Genomic DNA, 12,267 nt, shown 5'->3' with positions numbered 1-12,267 from the left:
TCACTAGAAACGATAAACAGATGGAACTAAACTCCAACGAGCTTCCTTGAAGACCTCTTCCTCCTCGACACAACAATCTTCCACACTCATCTCCTTGAGAATACATGTATTTTTGAAAACTGCAACATAATGTTGGTGAGTGCAAAGGTTTTTATAGTTTTCAACTTTTATTTGGTTGTATAAATTTAAGAATCATTTTTCTTTTAGAAATTTTTTTCCTAAAGTATTTTATCAACCCTAGCTTACTATCTTTTTAGGATGTCTAACGGTCCTATCTTATTATCTTTTTGGGATATCTTATTAATCCTAATTAACTATCTTTCTAGGATAACTAACAACCCTAACATATTTTATCTACCATTCTAAGGCGTCCCTAATGGTAATCGGATATGTAAGGTTTTTGTAATGTACGACCATGAGCCCCCACAATCAACGTTGTTTGACTAATAATTTTCCCTGCTACACTGCTTCATCGGACGTTGGATAGTGAATAATAAGAAAGTTATCATGCCGGGATTATAGCTAGCAATCGCAGGTGGGGTGTCAATCTCCATATAGAAATATACATATCTTTCTAGCTCTCGCTAGATTAACGATTATATGTATCGGGGAATGTCGAATTTCATCAAGGCCTTTGGATGAATATTAACAGCTCACTAATGCATTAACCTTAGGTATTTATATTTTATCTTTTATCCTTCCTATGGATTTCCTATAACTATCATAATATAAATCTTTTATCTTATATTTTATGATTATAACTTTGGATCTCATAATTATTTTGTATATATATATATATATATATATATATATATATATATATATATATATATATATATATATATATATATATATATATACCCTAATTATGGTTATTTGAAAACATGATATTTGGGCAGAGTAACAATTAGGTACGGTGCATAACTAGGTGCTATGTTATCCTAGGAATTTGGTTATTATAACATCTAGGTATTATTTCTTCCTAAACTATCGGTCATCATAACTCTTAGGCATAATATTATAGCTTACAACTAGGCATACTATCTATAACTACATTATCCTAAGGCTTTAAGCTTTATAAAATGATTTAATATTTATAGACATAAATATATTTTGATAAAACCATTTGATAAGCATGTATCCCCCCTGTAAAACATTTAAAAATAATAAAAATGGGTCGTGAACTCACCCTAGTCGCATGAAACCTTTAATGTAGGGTTAAATCAGGCTCGGAACTCCGAATATCGCTCCAAGGGAAGAAGCTTTCAAAAACACAGAGAGAGTAAGGGTTGAAGGTGTGCAGAAGTGTTTTGCAGAGCCTTCTATTTATAGTCATGGATTTAAGGTGCGTGCGTCGCGCATGATCATTGTGGCTACATCCACAAAATGTCATGTGTCACTTCCCAAATTGGCCACTTCACTCCTAATTTACTTAAATTCGGTGTTAGGTATGGAACGTGCAGAGACGTGCCTCTTATGCGCACGAAAAGATTTTATAAAAATCACAACTTCTTTATGTATATATATATATATATATATGTGTGTGTGTGTGTGTGATGATCTTAATATGTACTACACTCTCCTTTAGGTTGTTTTAGCTAGTTTTGACTTTTATTTTCGTGCTTAATGGGGATAAAAATAAATGATTTTACAAAAACTCATCTCTCTCTCATACGGATCCTGTTTTCGGAAAACTTTGTCTTAAAGTTTATATCTTGACGAGTACTACAAAACTCTTTTTTTCACTTTTAGTCAAAATTCAACCAATCTCTAGAAAATGTTTTGACATAATTAATTTTAATTGTGCAGTTGATTTCTAGTTTTATAAAACCCATAACTTTTTCCTTTGGAGTTGGATTTTTATGAATATTATATCCTTGAGATTACGTTAATGAGTACTATACAAGCATGTTAACCAGCTTAGAAAACGGTACAACTTTCCGGACACTAATTTTTTAGTCTAATGGATGTTTTAACAACTAAATGTAATTGCGTATTTGATTTTTATTATCTAAAAAATCAAATATTACAATACTAAGCTGTTACATCTTTCTTCCCTACTCTTTCCTAATGGTGATAAGTGATAGAAACCTCTCGATTGTCATAGTCTTCCCCTGTTTAGGAAATTTCGTCCCAAATTTTTATCTTGTCATCGGGCTTCCTTTGAACAAGTTAGTATACTTTTCCTTCATCTGGTCCTCTCTTTCCCATGTGTACACTAGTCCTCACATAGAGTCCCATCACACCTTAACAATGGGAATCCAACTCTACTTGAGTCATTTGACCTCTTTGTCCATTATTTTGATTGGCTCTTCGATGAAGTTCAGTTTAGGGTTAATCTGAATTTCATCAAGTGGAATCACAAGCGTGTCTTCGGAAAGGCACTTCTTAAGATTAGACACATGGAAGACATCATGCATGTTATTAATCTCCTAGGTTAACTTAAATTAATAGGCAATTAGACTATTATGTCAAGTATTTCGAATGATCCTATGTACCTTAGATTCAGTTTACCCCGCTTTTCAAACCTTATAACTCTTTTCCAAGGAGATACTTTGAGAATTACCTTGTCTCTAACTTGGAACTCTAGGGGTTTACGCCTTACATCAGCGTAGCTCTTCTAATGGCCACGTGTTGCTTTCATGCACTCCCGTATCTGCACTATCTTTTCAGTCATCTCGTGGATAATCTTTGGGCTTGTTCATAGGGTATCCCCTGCGAATTTCTTGGCCAGTTGGGTGTTTTGTACAACAAATGGGAGATTGACATTCTCGGTTGTATAGTGCTTTAAACGGTGTTGCTTTGATGCTCGTGTGATAGTTGTTGTTCTATGTGAACTCAACCTTAGGAAGGTGAGTATCCCATGCACTTCCGAAATCTATCACACATGCTCGGAGCATGTCTTCCAACGTTTGGATGGTCGTTTTATTTTGTCCATCGGTGTGCGGATGATAGGTTGTACTCATATCCAGGCACATACCAATGGACCTTTGTAAACTCTGCCAAAAGCGAGATGTAAACCTATTATCCTATCATAGATTATAGATAAGGGTATCCCATACAATATGACAATCTCTCTAAGGTACGTATTTGTAACAATGTGAAATTTCAAACCAACCCTGTTGATGCATCCATAAATGTTAGCAGTTCATAGCCAACCATAGCATCTATCATGTAATGCAAGGGGAAAGGATCCTTAGGGCAAGCCTTGTTAAGATCCATATAATCCACACATACTCGCCATTTTCCATTCTTCTTTTATGCTACGACCATGTTGGCTAACCACCTTGGGAACTTCATTTCCTAGATCATCCTTGTCTTGAGAAGTTTTTCTAATTCTTCTTGGATGATCTGATTTCTCTCAGGTGCAAACTTCCTACTTTTTTGGTGTACCGGTCTGAAAGAAGGATCAATGTTAAGTTTATGAGTTATAATATTTTTGTCAATACCTGTCATATCCTCATGCTTCCAAGAAAATGTTTTTCTTCTATCTTTTACGAACTTTATTAATTCTTGTTCAATCTGTTTTGGTATTAAGGATCCTATGATGACTTTAGCTTCAGGATCCTCGAGGTTCAGGGTCCCCTCCTTTACATCCCGCTTTACATTTTTTTTAATTCAAAAACACATTTGCCTCAATAAATACAAAATGTCACAATGTCAAATCATCAAATCCTATATCAAAAATTGTTCATATTTCAAAACTCCAGGATCCTCTAAATCACAACTCAATCATTGATGTGTGTACAATCAGGCCGACGCCTTCCTGTGATCCGTAGAAGTACCTGAAACACATAACACATAACACAATAAACATAAAGCTTAGTGAGTTCCCTAAAATACCACACATATCACATTAGCCACTCAAGGCTAACTCAATACGACCTTTTAGTGAATGTGTTCCAGTAGAGACCCTTCGGTCCCACTACTCGGGAGGACCCTCCGGCCTTAACTCAATAAGTTCATAACAATAAGGCATCTCAGTCACACAATAACACAAATAAGCACATAAGGCATCTCAGACACACAAGGATACCACTCATGGTAAGTATAGTGAGAAGATTCACCTCAATAGCTAGTAAGTACAAGTCTCGTGCTCAGAAATCTCGAGCTAGCCTCCGCCTAATACATAGGATAACCATCTCTAATTAATACTCTATTCGCACTCAATTACACCAAGGTTGTTCTCTCTTTCTCTCAAATTCTTGGAATGGTTAAAAGACCATTTTACCCCTCCGTGGTCCCTATTACTCATGTTGGCCAACCCTAAAGTCAACAGAAGTCAACTCGAGTCAACATTCCAAGTACACCTCATGCCGCATGCTTTAATTTCTATGCTTTTCGTGGTTTCGTTGAAGATTTCATCGAGATCTTATAGCATTCCTTAGATTCTTGTTGATCACTTGTGATCTTTACTGTCCCCCATGGAGTGGGCATCTCAACACATTGATGGTATGTTGAGGGGACAACTTTCATATCATGGATCCATGGTCTACCTATTATAACATCATAGGAGGATAATGTATCAATTACATAAAATAATTGCATAGATTTACCCCCTCTATGTAGATAGGTAGCTTTATCTCGCCGACCGTATGCTTTGTTTCGCCACTGAATCCTATTAGTACTGAAGATTTTTTGATTATTTCAGCTTCGGGGGTGTTCATCCTTTTCAAAGCATCTAGGATTATAATGTTAACTGAGGATCCTCCATTGACAAGGATCCTTCTGACAAAATGGTTGGCAATGTAAAGAGTGATCACCAATCCATCATGGTGGGGATCCTAGATGTCTGTTATATCTGTTTTATCAAATGTAATCTCCTTCTTGTTTGTGATTGATGTACTTTCTAAGGCATTTATTCTTTCTCCATTTTTGACACTTTGGAATGTTTTTTTGCTGCAGAATAAGAGGTACCAAAAATGTCAGATCCTCCAGTGATCACGTTGATTACCTTGGCGTCTGCAGGATGGGATCCTGGTTTCTTTGGGATCTTATGAGGATCCTGATCCTTTTCATTGGAATTTTCTTTTCTTCTTCCAAGGATCTCCTGGAGGTATACCTTGCTAAGTAAGTAACTGATATCCTTTCCGAGGGCTATGCAATCTTTCGTTATGTGATCGTAGTCCTTGTGGTATTCACACCATTTGGACTTATCTTTCTAAGAGGTGGACTTTTCTCCCTTTCTTGGTCATCTTTCTTTGTCGCCAAGATCCTGCATGGAAAATATTAAACCTGAAACATCAACAGAAAATAGTAGTCAGTGATCTTAGGAGATTCTTCTTCCTCCCCTTCATCTTCAAGGGGATTGACCCTGTAGCATCCGGGATTTTCTAAGTATTATTATTATTCATCCTAATTGAAGTGTGAAGTGGTTTGGTTTGGGATTTGACCTTTGGGCCTTGCTAATGGGTTAAGGAAGCTGCGTACGCAAGGCGTACAATGCCACGTACTCCCAGTGTACTCGTGGAAAGGAAGCGCGGAGGCCAAGCACGTACACCCAGGGTACCAGAAGTACGCCCAACGTACGTGTGCAGCTCTCTAAACCATAAAATTTAGGGTTTACTCCCTATATAAAGAGCATTAGACCCATTTGTTCAACCTCCCCTCACCCTCATACAGCCTCCACGAAAACTCTAGCCTACTTTTGTGTGTTCTTGTGATTTGGGAGCTATTTGAGGGTTTTTAGTGAAGTTTTGGTGTCTTGGAAGAGGAAGGAACTTGAAGAAGGAGCAAGGATCCACCAAGAGCTCGTAGATCCAGAAGATTAGCACCATTTATGACTTATTTGAGGTATCAAGTTCCAACCTTGGCCATTATATCCTTAGATTTGTTTATGGGGGTGTTTAAAGTTACTTTTGGACTCCATTGTTGAGGCTTCTTGCATCTTAATGATTTTAGACAATAATAGCTGGCCTTTTGGGCTCTTAGAGGCACCAAGAGTCATAAAAATTGAACCTTGATGGTTAAGCCACAACCATGCAAGTGTTTGTGGGTCTTAAAGTTTGTTAAAAAGGACCAAAATCATATTTTCACCCCAAACTTGCATGCAAGCACATAAAGTTCATGACTTTACGGTTTAGGAGGTCTAAAAGGAGCTGGATCTGCATTTTGGAAGTAAAGACTTAACAGATTAAGTCATGAATGAAGTCCCAAAGAAGTTGGTTAGTATGATGGGTGTACTCCCTGGTACGCCGCACATATTGGGTCAAACTCTCCGTCTTGGTCAAGGCCAACGTATGTTGGGCGTATGTGCCAGGTACGCTGCACGTACGCATACAGATTGGGATAATTGGACATTTTGACCCTAAGAGGATGGGCCTGGACTTTTGTTCCCCCTGGCCCTCTATGAAGTATCATTTTGGACTTAGGAATATGGAACTTTGAGTATTAGGCCTTTTTGGGCCAAGATTGGGCCCTTGAGAATTATTATATTGGAGTTGGGAATTTTTGGGCCTATTTGGGGAAAATAAGGTCTAATTCATAAATTGGACAATGAGTGGGCCCTTAGGGAATCTTTAATGGGTCGTAAGAGAGATGGGAGTAATAAGCTAGAATTGGGACTTAAGTATGTCCCAATTGGACCAAAGTGTAAAACGGTCATTTTACCCTAAGTAGTGTTATAGACTCTGATTGAGTGTTATGTGTATCTGATAGTCGGGAGTCATCGAAGCAGCTGTTAGAGATTTCCTCCGCGAGGTTCGACACAGAGTTTACGAGGTGAGTTACATTCTAGTAGAAATAGGTCTAAGGCACCAAGGCCGGCCCATAGTAGGAGAATGTAGTAAAGATGATTGTCTTTGTGATAATTGTCTGGAATGTTGAATTGATTATATTTATGTGTTAGGATGCTACGATATATATGTAGTAGTGGTAGGGGTGAAATAGTCCATGATTACCGGTTGAAAGATACCGAATGGGTGGATTGTACCCATGCATGCCTAGCAGTATTATTATGACACACCATTATGTGATAGTGGTAGGGAGTGAAATAGTCTCGTTTACCGGTTGAAAGATACCGAAGGGGAGGTTAGCTCCCAGTTACCGGTTGAAAGATATCGAAGGAGAGGCTAGCTCTCGAATACCGTTCGAAAGATACCGAAGGAGAGGTTAGCTCTCGGTTACTGGTTGAAAGATACCGAAGGGGAGGGTAGTTCCCAGCTACCAGTTTGGACCCTATTTAAACATCCTCAAGTCCTAATTCCTCTTTCTTTCATCAGCCTCCAGCCCAACTTCAACCTTTGCAATCCCTAATTCGTTTTTAAGCATTCTTGATCCATTTGTGTGTTTTGGTGCTCATAGAGGAGTAAGAAGGAAGAGAGAACAACTTAGAAGTTTGGAAAAACCTTGGATCTGGAAGTTTTGCACCCTCCTACATCTCTAGAAGGTATAATGTTCATACCTTGAGGATTATTTGATTAGATCTAGTTGTATGGTGTTATTATGCACTTTTGTCCCCAATCAATGATGTTCTTGATTATGGCATGCTCTAGACCCAAATTGATTATCCTTTCGGACGTATTGGAGAGTCTATGTAACATCCCAAAAATCCGAGTAAAATTTTTGTTTTCCCAAAACAACCCCAATAAAATAAGTTTTTACAAAAATATTGTTTCAAAGTATAATTCATAAATCAGAGTATCCCAAAATCCAATAACATGAAATTTGAAGGATGTGCACGATCACGCCTTCGCCTGGCCATGATCATCTAAAGTACTTGAAACAATAAACTGAAACTGTAAGCCAAACCTTAGTGAGTTTCCCCAAAGTAACACCACACAATAAAGAACATATACAATCATGCATGCTAGGTCCACTCAGTTATCGGACTAAAATACCTTTGGGTCCACGGCCATCGGATTGGATTACACCGACCCAATCATTCATCGGACTAGAATGCCAACTTGATACATGCCCAATCAATTATCGGACTGGTATGCCAATATGCAACGAGCCCATTCAGTCATCAGACCAGAATACTCTCGGGTCCACATCCATCGAATTAGATTACTCTCGGTCTGTTGGCTCACGCACATAACAATAACACATCAACCCAGAACATACTATGTCGACATAAACAACAATGTAACGACCCAATTTTCACGTCCAAAAATTTCGTTTTTAAAACATTACTTTAGAAAACGTTAATAATTAAAAACATTGTTTGATCAAACCACATCACATTGTAAACCATGTCTAAAAGCCAAATCATACAACCAATCAAAATATCATAGTATAAATCCCAGAGAAATATAATAGATGCGGAAACCAGCGTGTGTGCATGATGTGCTGCTACCGTGCCAGCTCCTTCCCCTTCGATGAAGAGGTACCTGAGACCAAAACCGTAAATTGTAAGCACAAAGCTTAGTGAGTTCCCCCATTGCACCACATACCATATAATCACATAACATACATAAATTGTCAGGCATATCTGGGTGCCCGACCTACCCCTTCGGTCCTCTCGACCAGATACTGCCTAGCATATCTAGGTGCTGGCCTCCCCTTCGGTCCTCTCGACCGGATACTGCCTAGCAAATATGGGTGTTGGCCTCCCCGTCGGTCCTCTCGATCAGATACTGGGGACTATTTCACCCCTACTACTACCACATAGCACATATATCACATAGTCTATCTAGCATGGTTAGGCATGACCGCCCCTTCGGCCCTATCGACCGGTGTTCTGGGGGACTATCTCCCCCTACTGTTACTAACACATAAACATAACACATGTAGTAGCAACCCTAGATGAATATCACAAAGACAATCATCTAATCACACATCTCCTACCGGTGGGCCGGCATTGTGGCCTTAGACCCACCGCTACTGGAAGGTAACTCACCTCGTAGTAGCTGCTGATCTGTGTGGGAATAGTTTGTCTGCTGCTGCTGCTCCGGAAATCCTTCGGCTGTAATTCCCATCAAACACTTAATCAAAAACTGCTAACTGTCCTTTGGGTAAAATGACCATTTTACCCCTGATCATGCCCTAAGTCAAAGTCAGAGTCAACTTTCAGTTGACCCGACTCGCTGAGTTGGCTCGCCAACTCGCTGACTCCATGTCCAAACGACTGACCTGGATTTTGTTTCTACTCGTCGAGTTAGGCGTTGACTCGACGAGTTCTCCTTCCAAACTGATGTTCAAGTCCTTCATCCTACTCGCCGAGCTGTATGAACAACTCGCCGAGTTCATCTTCATCCGATGAACAATTTATACTGTGACTCGCCGAGTCTGGGCATCGACTCACCGAGTTCCCTTATGGGTGAGTTTTGGCTTCCAACTCACCGAGTCCACCCTAGACTCACCTCACAACTCGGCACAACGAAAAAGGGGACAACTCGAAGACTCGCGACTAGACTCGCCGAGTCAGATGAGAGACTCTCCGAGTCTTCTTCATGCAAGAACCATAAACGCGATTCTGCTCGAATCCAGTCCATGCCATTTGTAGATCTGGGCTCCTAGAGCATGAATAACACGTAAAGTTTCCAACTTTACATGTAAATATCCATATATGAGGGTTTTAGGGTTCAAAATGCACCAAAAGAGTAGATCTAAGGTTTTCATGCAACAAGGGTCCATAAAGGCAGTAGATCTGAGCTCCTGGAGCTCAACCATGCCTAGATCTAGAGGTTAATCAGCTTATTACGAACCCCCAAACATACACAAGCTTGGAAATGGTTCAAGAAAGACTTTAATGGAGCTATAAGGGACTATAAGCATGAAGACAAGGGGAAAATCGAGTCATACCTTAGGGAACGCACTGAGAAAGCTCAAAGGTGCTTGACCTCCTCTTCTTCTTCTTGATCTACTCTTTTTCCCACTCTAAAACTTCAAGAGAGCACACCAAATGCTTCAAACTCACAAAGAAACAACTCTTGAACAAGGTATAGAGCTCTGAGGGTGAGTGGAGGCGAGATTGGGGTGGAATGAGAGTTTAAATAGGGTGCAAACCCTTAAAACTTAGGGTTTCATCCAACAACGGTGACTCGCCGAGTCCAGGATATGGACTCGCCGAGTCGCCAACTTAAAACGTGTCCCGGGTCCCGACTCTACTCGGCGAGTTGGACCTATGACTCGCCGAGTCCAAGGCTAAAAATGGAAAATACTCAAATAAGATTTACATACCAGGAACCAGGTGCTACAAACAAATAAACACATAATCAATCATCATGCATATCAGGTAGATCTATAGATCACTACCACATAGCAACATCCTACATACCAAGATATAGATCTAACATATCACTACTGCATAACAACATCCTATATACGAGGATACGTAAACTAGTAGGCCAGCCTTGGTGCCTTCAACCCACATTATAGTGAGGAAAACTCACATCTCAGTCTGAACAAATAGTTGAATAGGTCACTGCTTCGTATATCAGCTCAACCAGTCACCTATACATCAAATAATGAAAAATCTCAACTACAACTCAAAATACCCAAAATACCATTAGGTCAAACTTGGTCAAATCCTGGTCAAAGTCAAAAGTCCAAAAAGTCATCCGAGTTGACTCAACTGAGTACGCCTAGCGTACTCAGGCTGTACGCTTAGCATACTCAAGGTCTAGAATTGGGGCTCTCATTGTGTATGTGTTGAGTATGCTTATGTACGCCCAGTGTATGTTGGCTAAATGAAATCCTTCCATTTAAGGGCTTATTCCATTAAGTCTTTTCATCCAAATGCAGATCTAGCCCCCAAATATCATCTTAAGTCATAAAGTTTCCAACTTTATGACTTTGCATGGCCAGAAAGTGCTCAATACAAATATCCCTAAATTCTTAACCCGTCAAGACATTATAACCCATGCAGGGAAGGAAACTAATTACCAAGATTACATTTTTATGGTTCCTAATAACTCCATAATGGATAAAGTTTCCAACTTTACCCATTAGAACGGTCCAAGCAACCAAGATCTAGTCTTTTAAGTTCCAAAGGGACCAAAAGTGCATCGTTCTTACTTAATCCATTAAGTCAGAGTTTTGAATCTTTAGATCTGAATCAAAATGATCTTTAGACATAATCAACATCCTGTGTTTTGGTCAAGGCCTCAGTACGTCTCGCGTACAATCTGAGTAAGCCTAACATACTCAGCTTAGTTGACCCAAGTTGACTTTTTGACTTGTTGTCATTTTACCAGGATTTGAGCAAGTTTGAGCTAAGGGTATTTTGAGTTATAATTGAGATTGGTCACTATTTGATGAATAGGTGATGCGTAGAGCTGATATTCGGAGCAGAGACCTATTCATCTATTTGTTCGTACTAAGAGGTGAGTTTTCCTCACTGTACTTATAGGTTGAAGGAACCAAGGCCGACCCATTAGATTTGGTATCCAGTTTTATTGTGTGTTGTTATGATGAGATATGTATTCAATGGTCATGTGATTAGAGTGGTAGATCAATAGGACTACCTGTGTTTGATGTTGTATTGTCGACTTGGTATGGTTCGTTGGATTGAGGCAGACCAGCTGGTACTGAAGGCCAAGACACCCAGAGTGCCCCAGATAGACTGAAGGTCTGTGAGGGGGTCCTGTCAGATCGAAGGCTCGGATAGCTGTCCAGATATGTCTGATGCAGCGATCCAGTCATGATGAAGGTTCGTGTATGCATGTTGTTGTTTGTATGGTTGTATGTGGTACTTTTGGGATACCCTGATTTATGACTTACACTTTTGGAACAATGTTTTTGTAAACAATTATGGTGTTTTGGTTGTTTTTGAAAAACAATTTTTGGATTTTACATATACTAATTTATGAAATACCATGTAATGATAAGCATAGGTTAAACACAAAATTGATAATAAGCACAAACTGGATTATAGATGAAAAATTTAGTAGTTACTTTCCTATGATCAATTCAAGAAACCAAACACAAATTATGATTAGTTATGCTCTTTAACACAGTTAAAGTTACTAGCTTTAATTACCTAATGTAAGATATGGTTAACCCTAGCTCTAACTACAATATCATAAACAATTAGCGAACAAATTCATGAAAGTAGATTGATCATCCACCACACATAACTTGATTAATAGGCAATATAAACTATAATTTCAACATGCTAGGATTTTAATTATCAAACACAAGTACAATCAACATAAATCATCCATAAATTGAAATCAATACAACAAGATCAAGTTCATCTTCACCAAACAGAAGTATAAGGTTTTTAGCCTCTCATACCAACAGAAAAACACATAAAATCCATGCAAATATGACTAGACATGAGTATTATTTAGCAAAACGAATAGATCTATATATAATTCTTCT

This window comes from Lactuca saligna, chromosome 4 (assembly GCF_052625555.1).
Source record: "Lactuca saligna cultivar CGN05327 chromosome 4, ASM5262555v1, whole genome shotgun sequence".
In the NCBI taxonomy this organism is placed as follows: domain Eukaryota; kingdom Viridiplantae; phylum Streptophyta; class Magnoliopsida; order Asterales; family Asteraceae; genus Lactuca; species Lactuca saligna.
This window is presented reverse-complemented; position numbering follows the sequence as displayed.